General features: G+C 33.3%; 1 protein-coding gene and 1 long non-coding RNA gene across 3 annotated transcripts in view; both read left to right on the plus strand.

Annotated features, from left to right (window-relative positions):
• The first annotated feature begins 7,334 nt into the window (after positions 1-7,334).
• LOC123677914 lies at positions 7,335-8,927 on the plus strand. The gene is made up of 3 exons (XR_006747153.1): positions 7,335-7,503; positions 8,505-8,686; positions 8,742-8,927. It is a non-coding gene; the product is annotated as an uncharacterized LOC123677914 (long non-coding RNA).
• A 595-nt stretch (positions 8,928-9,522) lies between these two features.
• Positions 9,523-23,141, plus strand: part of LOC123677916 (ABC transporter C family member 10-like) — a 68,803-nt gene continuing 55,184 nt past the window's right edge. The window contains exons 1-2 of one of the 2 annotated variants that reach the window (XR_006747154.1): positions 9,523-9,766; positions 10,328-10,448. The gene's annotated coding sequence lies outside the window, so the exon portion shown is untranslated. The remainder of the gene's footprint in view (positions 9,767-10,327; positions 10,449-23,141) is intronic. The other variant, XR_006747155.1, reaches the window with a different exon arrangement.

The following is a 23,141-nucleotide window of genomic DNA, read 5'->3' on the forward strand; positions in this document are numbered from 1 at the left end:
TTGTTTTACCAAAATCAGTGCTCCATTGTGAATACCTTGATTTAAGATGAATTCTTTGACGACATTATTCAGTTGATAGACTACCTATTCATTGTTTTGTATACTTGACAATACGATGAATAGGGAGTCAATTAACTTAATAATGTAGGTCTCTCAGTACTTACAAATGGGAACTGATCTTAATGAAACAATTTAACAATTCCTAAACATTGTTGAAGCGTGTATCTTTCCATGATTATATATGGCATAACCTAGTGAACACAAATGACATAAAATTGTCGTAAAATAATAAATAGTGTTGCCGTTATAGCCATTTTAAATGGAATGATTCCTACATTGGATATATTATTATTCAATGTAGGTACTCTCTCAAGAAAGATTTTCTGCTCGATAAACCAGCAATTACCGATTTATAAATAAATTCATTCTGTAATTTTCCGGCACTCTGCTCTCAATCTAGCGTAACTTGAGTTACATTATGTGGACTATTTAGTTCGAAGATGCATTCTAAATATTTGTTGAAACTAATTCTTCAACGCTGTCACTACATCTTGAGTTTATTAACTACTTCGAGTCTTAAAATAGCATTGCAGTTTGTCCATACAATTTTCTAAACAAATATTGAATGAATGAATTTCCATAAAGCAAAACTAATCAATTATTTTTATAATAATTAAGGTTATTATATAGAATGAGGGCTAAAAATCCGAATAAATTCACAAAAATTCCTAACAATGGAAAAATAAAATCTAGAATTTGCTATTTGATTCCTATACAAGTTTCGAATTTTAAGTTGTGTCTTCAATTTTTAGATGAATTATATTAATTTTTATTGCTAGACTTTTTACCTTGGAAATTTATTGATCGAACTCCTGAACTAGGAGAAACAATTCTATATATTCGTTTATTGATTTTGTTACTAATTTTCGAGAGAATAGCTATTGCAGAATAGCTTTGGGATTTTTTTATTCAATTTTTCAGAACTAAAGGTTCATTACTGGAAATATTAGATAAACTAAAATTGATATAATGATCAGTAGAATAACTTAATTATTTAGAACAAATGTTAAGTTTGTATGTTAGCATCAACATGTTAAACTTTGAATATGATACCTAGAAAGGGTGGTTTATCCAACTAAACTCTTAGATACGTATCAAGTTGTTAATGAAGATTCAAAATGAGAAAATGTACACTTTGAGTTAACGATCATGTCAAGTTAATGAGTTATTCACAACTTCCCTTTGACTAATTAAATCGTTCTTTTCGAAAACTAGAGCCTTGAAGCCGCAAAAACGTTTCGTTGAGGATTCGAGTGAGAAACGAGTTATTTGATATGCAGAACAGGCACTTACGAAAATTGCTTCCGACAGTAAAGTATGCAGTGATAGAATAAATTACAACGTTCAAAGGCGGAGGAAAAACACTTGAACGTGAACAAGGAATTTTGGCTCTTGACACCTTTCCACCTTGTAACTATACATGGTGATTATTGCGTTCAAATGATAGCCAATAACGTATTCCTTGATTAAATGTCTTGTTGCAATTATCAACTTCACCAAGTGTTCTCCAAAGCACGTAATTTGCGTAGTTGTTGAATTTTTAATCTACCAATTGGTAGGTATATTGTTTTTTAGTCATGATTTGATTGACTTGCTCGTTACTTGCTAGAAATCTATTAATTTAACATTAATAACGAGTTTTTTTAGTTCCCACAATTTTATTATGTAAATAAAAATTGTTAGCTACTCAGTAGCTTCTTCAGATTTCATACCTTTTGAATAACCTAACTTGATGATGGACAAATCTCATATAAAGGGTGTTTTTTTAGAGCAATAGAACTTTAAATTGCAATAAAACAACGATGGATTTTTCGATTGACATGAATTTTATTTATCCGCAAGATAATCTTGTGGCATTACATTTTAAATATGATTTCTGGCATATGACCGCCACGGCTGGCTCGGATGTAGTCCAATCTGGACGTCCAATTTTTGATGACTTTTCCTAACATTTGTGGCCGTATATCGGCAATAACACGGCGAATGTTGTCTTCCAAATGGTCAAGGGTTTGTGGCTTATCCGCATAGACCAATGACTTTACATAGTCCCACGGAAAGTAGTCAAGAGGTGTTAAATCACAAGATCTTGGAGGCCAATTCACAGGTCCAGAACGTGAAATTAGGCGGTCATCAAACGTGTCATTCAATAAATCGATTGTGGCACGAGTTGTGTGACATGTTACGCCATCTTGTTGGAACCACAGCTCCTGGACCTCATGGTTGTTCAATTCAGGAATGAAAAAGTTAGTAATCATGGCTCTATACCGATCACTATTGACTGTAACGTTCTGGCCATCATCGTTTTTGAAGAAGCACGGACCAATGATTCCACAAGCTCATAAAGCGCACCAAACAGTCAGTTTTTCTGGATGTAACGGTGTTTCGACATACACTTGAGGATTAGCTTTACTCCAAATGCGGCAGTTTTGTTTGTTGACGTAGCCATTCAACCAGAAGGGCGCTTCATCGCTAAACAAAATAAAATGGACGTAGTTCGCGATACGCACAGAACCATTATTTTCGAAATAAATTGCACTATTTGCAAGCGTTGTTCAGGCGTGAGTCTATTCATGACGAATTGCCAAACCAAACTAAGAATAATCACTTGACAGCTGTTAAATCGGTCGCCATTGAACAGTCTGATAAATAGACGAAACGTTGGTTAAGACCAAATTTGGACTTCTTCATCATTCTATTGTATTTTCTTTCATTCGTCTCAACCGAAACTCAACGAAAACTGAAACTACACTCCTCGCAAAAAATCAATTTTCCCAAATCGAAACAGGATATACTTTCGTGTGCAACTTCAACCTTGCACACGCTGGTACTACGCACATAGTATGGGAAGCAATAGTTCGGCAGAAACATATATCCCTCATTCAGTTCAACCCTTGGCAATAAAGAAGCAAGAATTCCGGATATGCTGCGAAATGCTGCAAATAAATTAACAGTAGATGGCAGAAAGGCTGAGAGGGATAATTCATGAGAACCATTGTGCGATGCGTTGTGCAAGCAATTAAATGCAAATAAAGTCAGGCGGGTGGTAACCAACTGTTTTCAAGAAATGGGAAAAAAAGGTGATTTTAATGAGTATTTGAACGATATGATATTTTGTCGAGAAAATGTATTCAGTGGGTTTTGCTATATTTAATCATGAAAAGATATACGTTTCAACAATGTTTAGAAATTGTTAAATCGTTTTATCAAGCTCGATGCTTATTTGCGAATACTGAGAAAAAAGATACCTCACATTTTCTAAAGTGGTCTCCTGTCAAATTGGCTGAATTTTTGATATGTTATAGTCCAAGCCATTCTAAACAAAAAGTATAATAGTTTTTTTCTATAGGCTAATTTTGACGCTAGATCCCCTCAAAATTATCATTGGTTCTCCATTGTTAAACAATATAGAATATAATAGTAATGATTAGCGATTATCATCACTATTTTGATACCATTTGATACTATTAAAAGTATCGATTTTTTTTTAAAGGAACACTATATTTATTCGAATGTGATGCAGAATAGAGGTTGAATAGGATTCGTAAACATGTTTTGAACTTTGAAACATGTGAGTAGCTGAAACACACAGTATAATTCACCAACATCAAAAAACAATGCTTTCAATAGAAGGTAGGTATCTCATATTGATGATTGTTCAGATCTTAATTTTGTATTGTTTAACAATGGAGAACTAATGAGAGTTTTGCCTATTGAACTTCTTGTTTAGATGACTCGGAGTAATAAATAGATAGATAGAATAGAGGGAGCAAATTTTGAACTATCAAACTTGATATGAAGCGCGCGGAAATGAAAACATATCAGTGATACGATATTTCACTCAATTCGCGAGTTTCTCCACAAAGAACGCACTTCTTATGTCCCGTAGTGAATCAACGTTTCATATCAACTCAGAATATATTGAAGTGAATACCAAAATATATCAGAAATATATATAAATCAGAAAATAACTTCAAGCACGCCAAACGACGTGAAACAACCGATGACACTAGGAGAGCAAAAGTTGCCAAACCTTGGATTTCAGGAGGTGGATACATGAAATAATGAATATTCTGCTTATTATAAATTCGACAATTAGGAAAAATATCAGATTCCAAATATTCAAATTTGCTTATTTAATCAGGAATCACTCAAATAAATATATTTCGTTCAATATAATATACATTCATAACGATATATTAAAATTGTAGATTTGAAAATATATCACAATCCAACATCGTAATCTAAACATGTTGGGGACATGTAAAAATTGCTTATTCTCCCTCTATCTATGTTTTTTCTCTATGGACTATCAAATATCTCGATAAACCAATGAATAGCGACATATTTGAATCAGTCATTTTTCAGAATCGCCCTGTAACTCGAGAACGAATCAAGATATTTACGCTCTGATATCTGTTATCTAATTATTTCGAAAAAACAGATCGGGGATCCTTAAAGATTTTTTTTCTCTAAGTTTTATAGAAGTGGTGCTCGAGAAGCTTTCAGTGAGCATCGAATTTGGAACACCCTGTACCTATATTCGAAATAATTCCTCTTCACTGTTAAGTATCAACGTTACTTCATAAAAGTTTCAATCCCTATTTAACAAAAGCGTATCTTTTCGTTTTCCCTTTCATCTATTGACATGTGTGAGCGCAGCATCAGTCGTCAGGAACAATTGTCCTTTCCGTGACGCGCAATGAAATACATTTCTCATTCCGACCTGCACTCATCCACATTTCTTATTCCGGAATAATGCGGTACTACTCTGCTCCTTACAAGGAGACTTGTTAGACCTTGATTTATCCGTTAGAGACTGCTATCTTTCTGGAACTTTAATGAATCAAAAAAGAGAGGAATCTTGTTGGATAAATCACGTATTTGTTCGTTCTCCGTCTGTTATCAAGAAGTAAAATGAGGTACCGATTATTCAGAGATTCGGAAAAATTGGTACTGTCGGTGTGGTACACTCGGATGCTCAAGATTCGGTCAAGGAAATATCACATGTATAAAAGTTTTCCAATAGGTATGATTCCATTTGAAAGGATCATAATCATATTTGACAATATTATCAGAAATTCTTATTGTCTAGCGGCAATTGGTTTGAATGTAACACCCTGTAGTTTGTTACATTTGTAGATTAATAAAAATGGGCTGTTTCCAAACATGTTTGGTACTTGTGGTCTAGCAGACAGAATATGAAAGAAATTATTTCTTATTTTCATACATTTTTATTCATCTAAAAATGTAACAAACTACAGGGTATTACATTCAAACCAATTGCCGCTAGACAATAATTATTTTTCATAATATTGTTAATTTAACTAATAAAGAATGTTACGCGTTACTTTATGAACACACACAAAACTATTGTATTTTTGTCCACCCTGTACCAATTGGAATCAACATGTGATACGTTTTTGGAATCAGCTCAGCTAGAGTAATCGGAAAATTGAGACAAAATGGGAGGTGTTCCATTTGAAAAAATGACGGTGACGTCCTTACTCGAAAGTATTTCACCCTGTATATTAGATTATTATTTTAAAATACGGTGATTTGAAATAAAACATCGACGTGTTTCAGGATTATTTCTTGAAATGGTCTGTTTAGCTAAAAATGGATTTGTTCCATATTTTACGGACCCAGTGTACCTATATCTATCTATTGAAATCCCAACCCCCCCATGAACGCCACCAATGCACTCGGGGTCCTAAAAGTCAACTCGGCATATGCTAAGTGGGAGGAAGAATAACTAACGGGCGAACTGTTTCCGTTTATATGATTTACAACTGAAAGTTTATACGGGCACATATGTAATGTCTTGAGGGAAGATATCTGCTCCAATCTGCTCTAATGAACACTTACTGCCGTTGTAATTGCCAATTGGCCAAAACATTTTAATACGGACAGGACCGAAAGTCCTTAAGATTAATGATGCCTCAAGTAGGACCTTTACATACCTACAAAAAGGGATGTTTTTGGCAGAACATTAGAGAATGAGGAGTATCAAAGATGATTTTTTGGTATTCAACCGAAATAAGGAAGAATTTTCAGAATGATTTCAACAATTCTACAAATTTAACCCTTAAGTAATTCGAAAAACAAAAACAAAATATCTTACGTTTCTTAGTTCCGGAAGTAGCAGCTCGAGATATTCTGAAATCCTCTTCAATGCTCGCATTACAGGAAATAGGGAAATCAGCACCTTGGAGCAACCTTCAGTAGCTGGAAAAAGAATTCCTCTACTCAACACAAATGACAAAAGAAATGTGAAAAAATTAAAACACAATGTTAGAAACTATTTTGAATTGTATAAATCCAATTGGAAAATCCTTTATAATTTGGGAAATGCCGTAACAAATATAAATATATATTATTTGTCGTGAATTTAACAATTTAGGTATTTAGCATTATTGAGAATAACACATTTGAAATCAGGATTTGTCAGGAAAAAAAAACCTTAAAAATGTGTCATTGATTTCTTTTAGCTCAGATAGTTCTCGAGCAGCCCTCACTAGACGTCGAATTTTGTCCACCCTGTATATTAAATCAATAACATCAGTAGAGAGAACCAAGCATAGGTAATTCAATTTTTTTTTAACAGATAGTTGGATAGATATAAGAAATAATAGAAATTCATCTTCAGTAAATCAACGCAATTAGGCTCAAACCCAATATCCATATCAAATTGCCTCAAAATCATTTGAAAAATTTACCTAACATAAAAATTTACAGATATCGACAGTTTAAAATGTTCTAAAATGGATTTGGAAAGCAAAAATTTCGGATACGTATTCATTCATAGGCGAAATTAGGAAAAAACATTGAAAAAACCTACGAAAATTCAGTAATCTTGACATTATTACATCTCATCTTGATATTTCCTTTTAATAACGAAAAATCATTAACTATATCACTCAAATAAAGATTATTTTCGAAACAACCAAGCTCAGAAAAACGTCTAACTTATGAGACACTACATAAATATGAATTATTCGAAATAAATAAAAGGTATACATACTCAAATATTATGTTAGAGGTTGTTAAATTCGCTAGCTTGATAGAATATTAGATTCAATTCCAGACTCGGAAAGTTACAGCGACATAAAGTCTCATAAGTGAATTTCTTTAACATCCAAATTAAGTAAACAAACACTCATATCTATGACCGGACTACCTGCTTCGATCGTCTCGACCATCGCCTCCTTGAATCTATGTAACCTCTAACTGAATCTATGGTCAGTTCGATCTCTCTGTCAAAATTCAGATACGTCGATTTCGTCATGAAATATCTATTCGTTTGTAGCTTTTTCAAGTTGAGATCTTCAATTCAAGAGTTCATCGTAAACAAGTAATTTTATTATATCAAGTGTACGAAGAAAGAAGAAATTTTGAATGAAATCTTCGAGCTGCTGTTCTGGGTAGGACTCAACAAACGAAAATGTGAGTTTCTACAACATTTTTTTTCTGAATTCTATCGATGTTTAGTCAATTCACAGTGAACGCTAGTAAATAGTGTTTCATATTCAAAATATCCGATTGATTTTGAATTGCCGTGGACAAAATAAATTGTTATGGCAATAAGAAATAAGACTGGTTATTTATTCGAATATCTAGTTTTTTTAGTTATACCGTGTGTTTAATAACATTAGCGCAGAACTTCAGGATGTGATAGCTTGTCTAAAAATATGAAAAAAAGTTTCTATTAACATACCCTCTAAAATTCTCCATTTTCGAGATACAGGGTGTTGAAATTGAATAAAAAAAGTCATTTTTTGGGAATATCTCCGGTACCTTTTACCCTACAAAAAACAGCTTTCGTGAGAATCTTCTAATCATAATTAACTATTTTCGTGAGAATTATTTTTTTTTCAATTCTTATTTGGTGAAGGTTTTGAAGGGGTAATGTGTGTTTTTCTCCCCAACTTCTACGCTAATGTAAAAAGTACTGTATTTGAGACCCCCATTTGAACCGCCAATGATTCTAAACAAAAAAGATACTCTTGGTCATACGCTCTAAAGTGGATCGTTTTCGAGAAAAATCAACTTTTGAGGTGAAGGCTTTGGAGAGGTGGGTGTTTTCTCCTCAAATTCAAAAAATTGACCATTTTTAACATAAAAGTTGATTTTTCTCGAAAACGGTCGATTTTACAGCATATGACCAAGAATACCTTTTTTGTGTAGAAAACAACTTTTTTTTTATTTGGAACACCCTGTATCTCGAAAATGGTGCATAGAGCTATCCTGAATTACATTACATCTTACATCCTGCGCATATATTATGAAACACTCTGTATAATTCGATTGCTATGCTACATTTTATGTCCAATTCCAATCAAATATCTATAATTTGTAATTTCGATTCAAAATTTCCAGCCGATCAAGTAAAAAACGGCACAAGAAAATGTATTATATTAATCTGAAATTTTCTTTTCAATTTCCAGCACATCTCTATAAGTGAATCGTCAAAACATCGAAAACTGGTCAGGTGTTGCAAAAATCTGGTTCGAATTTGTTTATCACCTGTGCGTTGATGCATCGAAATGGATCCGAGTTTACTAGAATCTTCCAGAGCAGACATGTTATTGATAAGAACGTGAATAATAAGAAGGATCTAAACAGGCTGGTTAGCTGCGTGGTGGATCAAAATCGGGTAAAGTATGAGATTCATCTGTTTTTAGGCGCCATTATTATCGAAAACAAGTGTTGTTCGTACGTGAATTGTTTGTGAAGAATTATTGATGAAAAATATGAATTTTCTGGTGAAAATTGCGAAAATATGATTCCTTGGATACTGGAAAGTCTTCAGAAGTGATGGATGGAATTGGAGCTGAGTTGATTACAGGATTTTCGGACGAAAATGTGAGTATTTTTTATACCTATAGAAATTTTTGGCCCTCATTAACTTATTACTTTCTGTTTTTCCAAACCTTCCATGCTTTTATTGATGTTGATGGAATTTTTCGAATCATTAACTCAATACAGGTATGAAATATGTATATTTTCCTAATTAATCTCTTCATTGTAAAATGGACCAATCAGAGATCGCCATTTGTCTAACGAGGAAAACGCGTCATCATCTTGTTGTTCATCGGATGTTGTCACAATTTTTGTCCATTTCACATGAACTATTGATCTAACAAATCATTAATTCGGTAATTTATCAATTTCATACATAATTTTGAGCTTGTTTACTAAAATTTTTTGATCTTTCAAATTAATAACTATTGAATTATTGCAGTTGAGTGCTTTCAACCATTTTTCAAGGAAAATCTTCAGAATGGTATTAAGATTTATTCATCATCGGTATGCATGGAAACTTTATACTGTGAAAAGTGAATTTTCTGGTGAAAATTTCAAACTTATGATCTCTGGGATGGTGAAACCTGTTCACAAATGATGGATGGAATTGGAATTGGAGTTGACTAGAGGAATTTCCAGAGAAAAAGGAAGTATTTTTCGATCTCTCAAATTTATTCAGTAATTTATTAATTCTTTCAAAAATTTTGGGCTAGTTTATATAAATTTTGTGATCATTCAAATTAATAATTATTGATTTATTGCAGATGTGCACTTTCAACCATTTTCCAAGAAAAATCTTCAGAATAGTACTAAGATTTAATCATCGGATTACATGGAAACTTGATATTGTGAAAAGTTAATTTTTTTGGAGTTGGAGTTAAACAGAGGATTTTCCAGAGAAAATGTGAGTGTTTTTTTATACTACTCGAGTACCTATAGGAATATTTGGCCCTTGGACTCATAACGTTCTGATTTTAGAAACTGTTCCTTTTTCATCGATTTTGATAGAGATTTTCAAATCAATAACTTTATAGAAGTATGGTATAGGTTTATTTTTCTCGAAATCTTGTATTTTAACAGTTTTCTCGCAATTTTTGTTTATTATACATGAAAAATAGATCTTTCAAATAAATTATTCAGTTGTTCATCAATTATATTGAAAATTTTCGTTTAGTTTGCATAAATTTCATGATCGTTCATATTAATAATTATTCAATTATTGCAGTTGGATACTTTCAACAACTTTTCAAGAGAAATGTTCAAAATAGTTTCAAAATTAATGAATCAAATTCATCGTTATATAGAAGTATAACGCATCAATTTGTTTCGGTTTTCTCAAATTGTAACTTTTTTTGAGATAATCTTTTTTTTCAAGATTTTTTCGATGAATAGAGTAAATGTGGGTGGACCAAGTATTCCACAGGAACCAGTAGTAAAGTATTTTTTTGGTTGTGGGATTTTTCAGGAAGGAATTAAACAACTTCAGGCTCAATTGTTGAGGAGGGATACTTTTAGGTTATTTTTCAAAATCAGTTACGAATGCGACAATGACAGTTGATTTTTTAATTTTCTAGGGATATATGTAGGTGAGTTTTCATTCTGAGCCCTTAATAGTTATTTATGCAACAAGTGTAAAAAGTGAATGTTTATTGCACTCGACGTGCAATTGTCGTGCAATAAACAATTTTTACACGAGTTGCATACAACATTTTTTCTACGTTCATGCAAAAACCAAAAAATAATTTATTGAGGTGCGGCACTAGGTGTAGGAAAATGAAAAGCGCAACTTGAATACTTTATTATTAATATCGATTTGCATTGAAACAGGAACTAATACGTTACGAAAAATTTAACTCAAACTTTATTTTTACCCTCAATGTTGAAAGTGAATGAACAATTGGTGCAATTTTCAATATTAATATTTCGTAGTGAAGTACTTTTCAAATCCACTTCTTGATTTGTTACTGCTGTAAACGTACTAGTACTTGGTAACTGTACATCGTTATTTCCTTCAGGCCGAAATATTTGTTTGTCATGATGACAGCACGTTGAAGTAGAATGACATATGAGTGCAATAAAAACTTTATTGCACTAGTGCAATAAAGAACTTATTTTCCACTAAATATATAGTTCAATAAAGTGTTGCTTTCTGCATGAATGTAGAAAAAAATTATTTTTGAATGATGAAAATGATAAACTTCTTAAAATTTATTATTCATATTTAATTTTGAATTGAAAAGAAACAATTTGAGTTTCAATAATTTCAATCATTCGCAAAATTCTTGATGAAGTTTTTATTCGGCAATTTTAGGGGGGAAGTCTAGCCAATGCTACTCCACTCAACCCCCAGGAATGGTTTTTCATTATTTTCTTGGTAGTTTATGGAAATGAATATTTTTATTGAGTAGCTTGAATTAATTAATGAATTAATTTATTTATTGGTTTTTATAAATGTACATTGAAGAGATGATCGATTGATGGAATCTTACGCTCAGAATTTTGTCTACATCTGACTCAAAATTAAAAATCTATAAATCGTGAAATGCCCAAAAAAAAAATTAAGCGAATAAATATCGATTGACCAAGGCTGTCTTTATACCTAAATAACACGTAGAACGTTCCGATATCAAAAACGATGTATCGAGATAAGGCCAAGACTAGAAGAGACGAGTTGTTGATAATATATGAGTCATCCCTTATGTCACCTCTGCATGTACCCGTTCATTCATCATTTCCCTGAACCATGCGAACCACTTGATCTTCGACTTCCCAAACGGATTCACGCATTCCTATACGAGCTTTTTGTTCGAAATAGCGTGGGGCGGTTCTTCTCCTTTCTCTGACCGTCTCTTTCAACGAATCTTCGCTATTCCGCAAATTCTTTCTATCCGGACGCCAGAAGTCATTAGAGGAGGATCGACGATAAAAAAATTAGCATCTCGGAAGATTTGCTACTGTCGCTAGAGTCCACATTAGTAAGGTTAGGTGTTTTCGTGCCTATCTAAGACTTTAAATTTTCAGCGTACTTTTTAGGTTCTGAATCGTTCCTGATTGAATTGAATTCAAACTTGGTGGTCCAGTTGGAAAAAATATCACGAAGGATTATTATTCAGATGATTCCTTTCGAAATTTAAAAATTAAACTTCATTGTGTTAAAATTTTGTATCAACTTGGAGGGTATATTGAAATGATGGAGAAAACTTGATATTTCATTGACAATAGATCCGACTGAGTTGAGATTTTGGGTGTAGAGAAGGAATGAAAAAAACAATATTGAGGTATGGTCATTATACAGTTTACTGACCTTCAAAAAGACACTGCAAAATTTGCTTTTTGAAAGCAAATGCATTGAATCTTTGGTAATATAACGATATAAAATATAAATGGATTATAATATTTGTAGATGGAATAGGAAATGATTTTAACGATGGGAAGGATTCAAGTATAAAATCGAAAAAAATTCTCAATATTTCCAGATTTGACTAGGTTGTTTGTGTAAAATGATCAATCTAATGTTTATGCCAAATTTCAGGAGGTTTAAGTCATCAGAACTTCCCGTGTGGATAAAATGACACCATAATAAACCACATCTGATATATTTATTCTATGGTCCCCACGGTGCAATAGGCGCATTAATGAACGAACTCAAAAATGCTCCTGACGCCAAGTCAAAGCTTTTCTCGAAATTCTTCATTTCATCTCTTACTGAAATATTTATTTCACGAAAGTGACCTTAATTTTCCAAGGAATGAAAGTTTTCCAATAAGATTAACATTAACATTTGGTAGATCTCTCAGTTTTAAGAAATTTGTTAAAAAATACGTAAAAATTGAATCTCTATACAAGTTTCCCAAAATATTTGTCACATCTTATTATGCATTCATAGATTTTATACATGTCGGAAATAGCGAACTTTTTTTGAATTTTCATTAGTAGACCTAATATTCTTACTTTCGTGAGGTATTCTGCTGAACTATTGAATTCAACTGTTGGCAAGTTAATGACTAACTTAGAGTAGATTTTAGAGATGTTATAATGAGAATCAGAATACCCTGGAACAGTCACTAATGAGATTCCATCATTTTATGAATCCTCGATATTTGAAGGATTCACATAAATTATTGGTCTTGGTGGCTGAACAAAGCGAATATTTTTTATAGTTTTCAAATTTTTTTATAGTTAGAAAATTTTCACTTCTTCAATATTGTTCTCTTGTTGAATGCAATATTTAGCCAAACAATAATTCAATATTTCATATATTTATCACATTTATATTGTAGGCAGAATGTTGTATTGACATAATAATTATGATTGTGTTAATTGTGAGAGGAGAAAAAAAAATATGAAAAGAAAACCAAAAAAAAGAAAAATCTGAAAAAAAAGAAAATAAATAAAAAAGAAAACGAAAAAACATGAAAAAGAGAGAAAAGATAAGAAAAAAAATCAGAAAACCCAATGGTTTCTATTCATACCATCTTATGCCATGGGATATTCTGCCAAGGATTAATTCACAAATGAGAAATGAATCAAATTTTTCATTGTAGGCAGAATGTCCACTGACATAAAATATATTATGTTCTCTTGTGACATGGGATATTCTGCCAGGATTAATTCACTAATTAGAAATGAATCAAATTTGTCATTGTAGGGAGAATGTTCAATGTGTTAAAATATATTAGATAAGTTTTCAATTCCAATGTGAGATCATTATGTGATTTGTGTTATTCATTTCACCTTTCACCTAATGTATCGAAACTATGAAACTATGTTGTCAAAGAAAGCATATTGCATTGTATAATTATTTTTTGTCATAATAATGGCATAAAATTATAATGATTGTAATAATATTCATATTTTCCCCCAAAGAAAAAAAATTAAAATAAAAATAGAACAAAAAAAATACAAAAAAGAACAAAAAACAAAATGAAAAATTCAAAAATGAAAAGAAATGAAGGGAAAGATTAAATATTCATGTTTTTTTATGTCATGGGATATTTTGCCAAACAATTCTCCAATAATTTGAAAAATATTAGATTTTCATCGTAGGCAAAATGTCCAATGTCAGAAAATGCATTTTATCATAATTGAAAAGCCTCCAAGACCAATTAAACGACAATTAATGATTATATTTTGTTATATTCAAAATGCAATCGAGTCCACCTCTATCAATATATGAATTGAATCTCCTTAGGCGGCTCCTTCAGCGGTTTCAGTTTTCAAATACCTATTTAGTTCTTTTACTATCTATCTTAAAAAAAATGATACCGGATTCTTGTTTATATTCTATTTTTCATATACTTGACATTATCATATATTTACGTCGATAATTTGCCTTACAGTCGAATTAGTAATTCAGTAGAGTACCTCACTAGGAAGAATATTTTTTTCGAAAATATTCTCAGAAAAAAATGATTAAATATAAAGGTAGGGCTCTCTAAAGTAATGAATTTTGAAAATCCACCTGATTTACATTCAGGAAAATAATTAAAATGATCACACGACATTATCTGAAACTATTCACATACAACAAGGAGCTGTAATGAATTTTCTGAAAATAATATTTCTCCGAAAAACTTCGACTTGGTGCCAGCGGCTTTTGATAGATCATTCATGCGCCTATTGCATTGTTGGAGACCAGAGAACTTCACATAAGAATATTTGTTTGAAGACGTCACTTCAACTTAGGGTAGTCAAGTTATTTGAATAATTTCGTCAGAGATTTTTTTATCCTCGAAGAAGTTCGATATATCAAAGACTATTCGCCACATTCTATTATCTAAATGTAGAGGAAGATGAAAATTCAGCTTAGTAGCTCCATCATTAGAAATAAATCAAGATTTTTCTGGAAATTCTGTTTTATCTGAAAAATGAATGAAACACGTAACCTGTGAACAGAGAAATCCATAGAAGAATATTAAGTGTGATATCTAACATTAGAAACGGAGTGAACAACATATAGAGCAATTGAAACATAGAGCGATCAAGTTTTCTGGAAACCTTGTAATAATCCAGAAGATTATCGTATTCTTCAATTCAATCGGTGAAAATTTACGACGCGGCATTTCTGTATTTTTTCTCGAAACAATCGCTATCGATAAATACCAGGAGCAGAGAGAGGTATTGTTTCGTTAGCGGAGGATCAGATACGGATTGGGATCTAGCATCTTCGAAATTAATATATCTCGAATAGATCGACGATAGCTAAAACCCCGTTCATAACTATAAAGACAAAAGGTTCTTCTAAATTTGAATGGTTCCTCTTCGGCCGGTGACATCTAGATGCGTTATCGTCAATCAATAACAATTATTCTGTGGTCTCGGGAGCCCTGCAGGGGGCTCACCCTCGTTAGTTTCTTCTGACAGGACAGCTGTCCTACAAGATCTCAACTCTTGGAGTACCGATTTGAAGCGTTCGTGATATATTATAACCCTTAGGGCGTACACAGATAGTTTTTATGTCATTATTTTCGTTGACGACAGTTTGGCTGTATCGAGGATCAAGCCTTGATTGCCTTAAGAATCGGGAAATGCCCGAAAGTTGTGAGATGAATCGATAATTTGAAGATGCTGTCTTTGCCACCACTAATTTGTGAGACGATTATTGTATTGAAATTTGGGAATTCCATAAGAGTTTGTGTTATTGGTAAATTATCAGGTAAACACCAAAAACCGCATCGTTCAAACTAAAACAAGCTCTAATAAGTGAAGTTAAGAGTATACCTATGTACAGGGTGCTTCGAAAGTCCAGGTTATAACTTTATGAAGTATGAAGAGGTAGTTCTAGTTTGAATAAGAAGTTTTTTCAAGAGAAATTTGTTTCTATTTCGAATACCTGCGTAGATCAGGCAGTTCAAGAAAAAAAAAAAAGTTGACCTTGATTTTTTACTTTTTTCTTGAAGATTTTAATCTAGTTGGAATAATGAATGTTTGAATTTTAGATTATATTATACTCAGAGGATTTACAATATTTTCTGGTTTTTGTTGGGTTTTTCCAATGCCTCAGTGGCTTAGTTTTCTGGGGAAGTGGCCCCTAATCTTCACGCATATGGAGATTGGGTCATTGACGTAAACTAACCCACTGAGGAATTGTAGGAACCCAACAAAACCAGAAAATATTACATTATCCTTCAAAATTCAAACACTCATTTTCCCAACTCATTTAGAATCTTGTGACATAAAGGAAAACAAAATAAGTTCCAAACCAATATATCCGAAGAAAATTCAAGATAGAAAAAAAATTAACTCGAAAACATTTTAACTGGAACTATAACCTCCTTAAGTAATGACCTGGCCTTTGCATCACCGTGTATTTTTGAAAAGTTGGAATATTCGTTGAATTCAGTTTACTTCAATTATCTTTTAGGTGGGTTGCGATTCTGTCTTACCAAAGTATTATATTAACCTTACACTTGGATAGGGTAGTTAAATAAATAAAAAATATATCTTTCAAGGAATATTCGTAAATATAAATATCGAATAAAATCACTTTACTTATTTAACTTTAGAGTCAAAAATTTTGTCGCTGAACAACTATTATGTCGTTTGTCCACTTTTAACAAAGTAGGAGTAATTTGTTATGAAAATCTATCAAAACTTTAAGTACATTTCTACGATGATACTGAATTTGATTCGACAGTTTCAGAGTATTTCTTATCATTTCATCTATAATTCAGAATCAATAATTCCAGGTTCAAATCCCACTACATGATATATTTATTTGTATGTGATATATTAAGAGAGAAAATTTTATCTACAAAATTTTGGATTGGTATGCAACACAAACAATACCTAGAATATCAACCGTTGCCATGGTATTCGCCACAATATTCACTCGAATAATGAAGTCGATTTGAAAAGAAATAATTCGGCATGGTATAAAATTTAATTTCTTCATGTTGACTAACTTTCATCGCTAAATGTAGAACGAAACCTCGCACAACCAAAATTCAACAAAACCCCCTTACAAAACCGTCACCGATGATTAAAAACAAAACGTCAAATCAAAGCGATTGTTTCCAAGTTGTTATGGAATCTTGCCAGTTCAAAACACTCGATTATGATAGACAATGCTATATGTCTACTACAGTCACCTTCTTTAAAAAAGAAATTACGCCTCACCTAGTGAGATTTAGGTATCATCTAAATATATTTTTTAATACTGTTTATTTGCTCGCCCGTCTTAGATACATCAGTTTGCAGTTCAGAATTCGTACCAAAATACTTAAAAAAAAAATTCTAGGTAATAAATATTTGCATCCATAGCATTGCAGTTCGTGCCTTATTTATTCCAGTTAAATTAGAATAAGATAGCTCTAATTGTTTGTTTATTGACGCGCGATAAAAAACAATAGTCTAAATGTCAGATCGTCCATAACTCGAGTTATCCAATTGGAAGTTGGAGCAGCGCGTCAATTCCCGAATAGTTGACATCTTCCCAGAAAGGTTGCAAAAAATACGTATACATTAATTACATTTGGCCAACGACTAAGTGTTTTAAAAATACCCCTCTATCAATCACGATCCACGCTGCAATGACTGAAGTAAATCTATCAAGTCTGTGTGTTCGAATGCGGCGGTATGCCATTATTGCATCTATTTTTGTGCGTGATACTTCACCGATAGAAAGGAGACGGCATAAAATTCGACAAGTTGATCGCTGTTTTGGGGATATATACGGACGTCTGGCCGGACGCTGGATCAAAGATGCGAATTTATCGTTTCCACAAAACGTTGCACTCGTTATGGACGCTTATTCCTGAATATATTTCGGAAATACGTCGCTTTTGTCTGGAAAAAAGTTATATTCAATGAAAATTCATACAGAGTATGGAAAGGGATACGTTGGCGTACCCTGTATCTCAAAAAGTAAGACGTTTAGGACATATGTTCATATGAAGTTTTTTTCTTAAAATGGGCCCTAAAATCACCCCTATAAATGTTGGCATTAAATTAGGAAACACCCTGTATGGCGAAATATTTGAAACAAGAAGCGAATCGCCTCCGAAACGTTAGCAAAAGTAAACTTGTGAGAAAAATAAAGCATTGTCCACATTCCTGACAAGTTCTTATAAAGGTTGTTTTTTTTAGAGCTATAAAACTTTAATTTGCAATAAAACAACGATGAATTATTCGATTGACATGAGTTTTATTTATCCGGAAGATAATCTTGTGGCATTACATTTTAAATATGATTTCTGGCATATGACCGCCACGGCTTGCTCGGATGTAGTCCAATCTGGACGTCCAATTCTTGATGACTTTTTCCAACATTTGTGGCCGTATATCGGCAATAACACGGTGAATGTTGTCTTCCAAATGGTCAAGGGTTTGTGGCTTATCCGCATAGACCAATGACTTTACATAGCCCCACAGAAAGTAGTCTAGCGGTGTTAAATCACAAGATCTTGGAGGCTAATTCACGGGTCCAAAACGTGAAATTAGGCGATCACCAAACGTGTCTTTCAATAAATCGATTGTGGCACGAGCTGTGTGACATGTTGCGCCGTCTTGTTGGAACCACAGCTCCTTGACATCAAGGTTGTTCAATTCAGGAATGAAAAAGTTAGTAATCATGGCTCTATACCGATCACCATTGAATGTAACGTTCTGGCCATCATCGTTTTTGAAGAAGTACGGACCAATGATTACACAAGCTTATAAAGCGCACCAAACAGTCAGTTTTTCTGGATGTAACGGTGTTTCGACATACACTTGAGGATTAGCTTCACTCCAAATGCGGCAGTTTTGTTTGTTGACGTAACCATTCAACCAGAATTGCGCTTCATCGCAAATGTAATAATTAATTTGTAACATGTGTGAATAAATATTATTATATATATATATATATATATATATAAGGACGTAGTGCGCGATACGTATTTCGCACAGAACCATTATTTTCGAAATGAAATTGCACTATTTGCAAGCATTGTTCAGACGTGAGTCTATTCATGATGAATTGCCAAACCAAACTGAGAATAAATCACTTAACAGCTGTTAAATCGGTCGCCATCTTGAACAGTAATGCCAACTTAAAGTTATATACCTCGAAAGAAAACACCCTTCATTATAATGTAATTATTAGGTTTTCGTAAGGATCATATTCTTGTCATTTGGAAAATCGGCTTAGCCATTTCAATATGTTGGTTCAAATTTAGGCGTCGTCGGTAAAATGACTCGACTATGAGTAATCAAGAAAGCTGAATCTTGCCTAAAACAATACAATAGCAACTGCATCTCGACGCATCGCAATGTTCCCAAATGAAATTTGAAAATTAATCATCTCTACCAATTACGAAGTAATAAGAATAGCAGAGGAGAGGATCGGCTAAAGACAATCCATACCGATTTCTCAATCTCGAAACAAAAACTTTACCACGCTCGAAAATTCCTGAGCGGAGATAAAAAGAGAGCCCGCTGACAGTCCGAGGCCTTCTGAAAGGGGCCGGTACGTTATCTATCCTCTGTTTAATCATCGGCAATCGCGATGCCTTCGTATAATAGCTTTGTGGCTTTCGGTCCGAGACTTGAAGGATCACGAGGAGACATCTGCCCCACTTCGGCCAAGTCATCCTCGACGACGAACTATATTGGCCTTCTTCTTCTTGTCGGTCTAGGCCACCAATTTTCGATAATTAACGATTGGAATCGTTCCAGAAAAAAAAATTCTAACAAAGTTAAATTTTCACTTCATACCGTTACGTCCAAAATCTTCTTTGAAGAAGGGTTTACAAATACACTGCGCAAAAAAATTAACGCACATTATGGAAATCTCGAATTTATTCTACAACTGAAGGTGTTCTCAATGATAATTATTTTCATCAGAATTATGCATGCATATGTTATCCACTTTCAACGTTTTTCTTCAATACAGATGTTTTTTCCCAGCAGGAATAAAAAAAGATGAGATTATCAGATTTTGAATGTATTGGCTCCATTCTGAAATCAGTTGTTCCCGATCAATTCTAGTGATCAATAGTTTTTCTTCCGTTTGATTTTCTACACTCGATCGCTATGCAACGCGAAACACGCAATTTGACCCAAGAGGAATGTGCCCAAGCGGTAGTTTTGCGAGAAGAAGGGTGGACATACACAAGAATTGCAGAAAGGTTTGGAGTTTCCCATATAAGTGTGTCCAGAATGTTGCAGCGATTCAGGGAGACAGGTATGAATGCCGAAGACCAGGACAGGGTAGACCACGGGTAACAACTGTCATTCAAGAACGTACTTGAAAGTTTCTTCGTTGAGACAACGGTTTGCAACCGCTCGCCTCCTTCAAAATCAGCTTGAGCAAACTCATGGGGTGCAAATTAGCACTCAGACAATAAGAAATCGCCTCAGAGAATATGTAGAGTAATCAACGTTTAAATTTTTAATCGATGTTTAGGCAAATGGTGCAACTGGCCCTATGGGTCAAACAATGTCAAGTTGCAGAATAAAGGTTGACGTTTGTCTGACAGACATTAGGTGGGCGCTCGACAATAGAACAGGATGGAACAGCAATTTTTGCAGATTAATTAATTAATTGAAGATTTTCCACCATATTATTTCAATTATGTTATTTCTTACATAATTCGCTACTACTAATGTTTGCCATGCAAAATTACCATAATCGTGAAATGAAATCCTAATCTTGCATTAATCGAAAACCTTAAGTTTGCTGTAGAGAAAATCTTCCTCCCGTTTCATAATCTAAATTACATTTTATCCCTATTGTTTCAGTCCACATTGATAACTTCTCTTGCTCCCAATTTATTATTAGAGAACACCTGTTAGTATGACAAAATCATTAATTACGGAACCCAATCGAAGATGTTTATCAGTTTTTCAACAGGGCTAGATAACTACCAGTCGTTGGGAAGATTCTAGTTCTAATAGGACGTAAAACAACAAATTTATATGTTCGAATGAAATTCCAGAAATCTATTGGATACAGAAAGAGACACGGTTAGTGTACCTATCAAGGGAATTTTTCACTGTGTTTAGATGAGACTATTTAAGAGAGATAGAATGAAAGGTATAAACTCTCCATGAAAATTTGTGTAGAACTCACAGTTTTGAAGAAATTCGAACTCGAAATTATGAAAAAAACTGAATTTCCATAAAAAATCGTTATATCTCCTAAAGTATTCGTCACAGACCCCTCAAATACGTTTTTTGAACATCTAGTTCTGATCTAAAACATAGTGAGGTTTCATGGGCGTAGCTCACGTCCAGGAGAAATTTCAGCCTCGATAAATTCATCCATTTTTTGTTCGAAAATTCCGGGTTTTTACCTATAATTTCTGAAATAATGTACTAATCGCCAAACTCCAAGCATTTTCTTGATCTACATAGTCTTACATACTAGAAGTAAGTAAGTAAGTAAGTAAGTAAGTAAGTAAGTAAGTAATCTTTATTAATCCTTTAGATTGAGAACATTCAATATAGGACAAGTCATTGAACAATTATATCATAGGTGGTACACAATTAATTAAATTCACTATCATTTAAGAAGTCATTAACATGATAATAACATTTATCGAGTAACATATTTCTCACGCTTTTTTTGAATGCAGAAATATTTTCCAGTTCTCCAATGGAGTTTGGTAGCTTATTGTATAGTAATATACCGAAGTAAGCTGGATTCTGTTCACAAATACTGAGATTATGCCTAGGTATACAAAATTTCTCACAATGCCGTGTGTAATACTTATGATAATCGCTATTCCTCTGAAATTTATCCAAATTAGATTTAACAAATACAAGAGTTTCCAAAATATAAATACAGGGTACTGTAAGCAATCTATACTCAATAAATATGTTCCTACATGGAGTATATCTTTGAACACCTGCTATTATGCGTACAGCTCGCTTTTGGAGTTTAAACACTCTTAAACTAAGAGAGGAACATCCCCAGAAAATGATACCATATTTTATTCTGGAATAAAAATGAGAACAATAATAGGTCATTAATACATTCGCATTAGTTAATTCCCTTAATCTATACAAAGCATAGCAAGAAGATGCCAAGCTCTTACATACAGTACTAGTATGGCTTTCCCATCCCAAGTTGTTCTCAAGCCATACCCCCAAGAATTTAGTTTCTGAAACCTGCTGTATACTTTTACTATTAATTTTTATCAGAAATGATTCCATGCTGAGTTTAGTTCGAGGGGTAAAGTTGATAAATACCGTTTTTTCTATGTTTAGGTACAATCTATTATCTTTAAAGATAAGAGAAAGAAAGAATCATTAGAAATAAAATTTGATATGTTTCGCACATTTGTCCAGTGCGCCTTTAATTCCAATACGATGCCAGTAATTTTCGAATTTTGGGCAGAAATTGATCTCAAGAATTCATAATTCTTAGCCAGAATTAATTATGTTCGTCCAGTCGGCCATAAACCTGATAATAAATAAAACAAACCTAGGAACCCTAAATTTTCTTCCCGGATAATCAGTTAAGGGCTTCCACACACGTCGACGTTTTCTCGCTGCATCAACCCATATAATAAGAATTGAATTCTTTTTCGAATTTTGGGCAGAAATTGATCTCAAGAATTCATAATTCTCAGCCAGAATTAATTATGTTCGTCCAATCAGCCATAAATAATGAAAAAAACCTAGGAACTCCGAATTTTCTTCCCGGATAATCAGTTAAGGGTTTCCACACACGTCGACGTTTCCTCGCTGCATCAACCCATATAATAAGAATTGAATTCTTTTTCTCCTGAGCGGATTCTCCGTATTCCCCGTACCGCATCCAGTGGCACCGTGGTGAGACACATGTAATGCAGTAGGGCGAGACCCACAGAGCTATTTTCAGCCAGCAATTGTTTTAGCCAAGTGTTTAGACATCGTGATTTATCTGTGCCTGTCCGAACGGAAATACAGTACCCCATTAATGTCATAAATGATCGCGTCGAGCGAAAAAATATCGAAATATATGACGGCTATCGAAAAACATGCATTTTCATTTACACTTTTAAATTCGTCAAATCTCGAGGCGGGAGATCGCAGGCAGCAGGAAGGAAATTCAAGAGGATGCAACGATTTTTTTCGATATAGGACTGCACCATTCCATATCAAGGCACATTGCGACGCGCTGGTTAACAATTTTTTTTCACAAACGTAAAAATATGTCGCCTTTATTTATGTTAGTTCGTAATGTTGTAGTAGTTTTATTTTGCTTTTACGTCCGGTTTTAATGGGAGAAAATAGTGTATTAAGTATCAAGATCGGTATCCGATCGAACAATTTTTTAGAGAGAAAGAGAGCTTAGCGAAAATTTCAATTAC

The sequence above is a fragment of the Harmonia axyridis genome, chromosome 4 (assembly GCF_914767665.1).
Source record: "Harmonia axyridis chromosome 4, icHarAxyr1.1, whole genome shotgun sequence".
Classification (NCBI taxonomy): domain Eukaryota; kingdom Metazoa; phylum Arthropoda; class Insecta; order Coleoptera; family Coccinellidae; genus Harmonia; species Harmonia axyridis.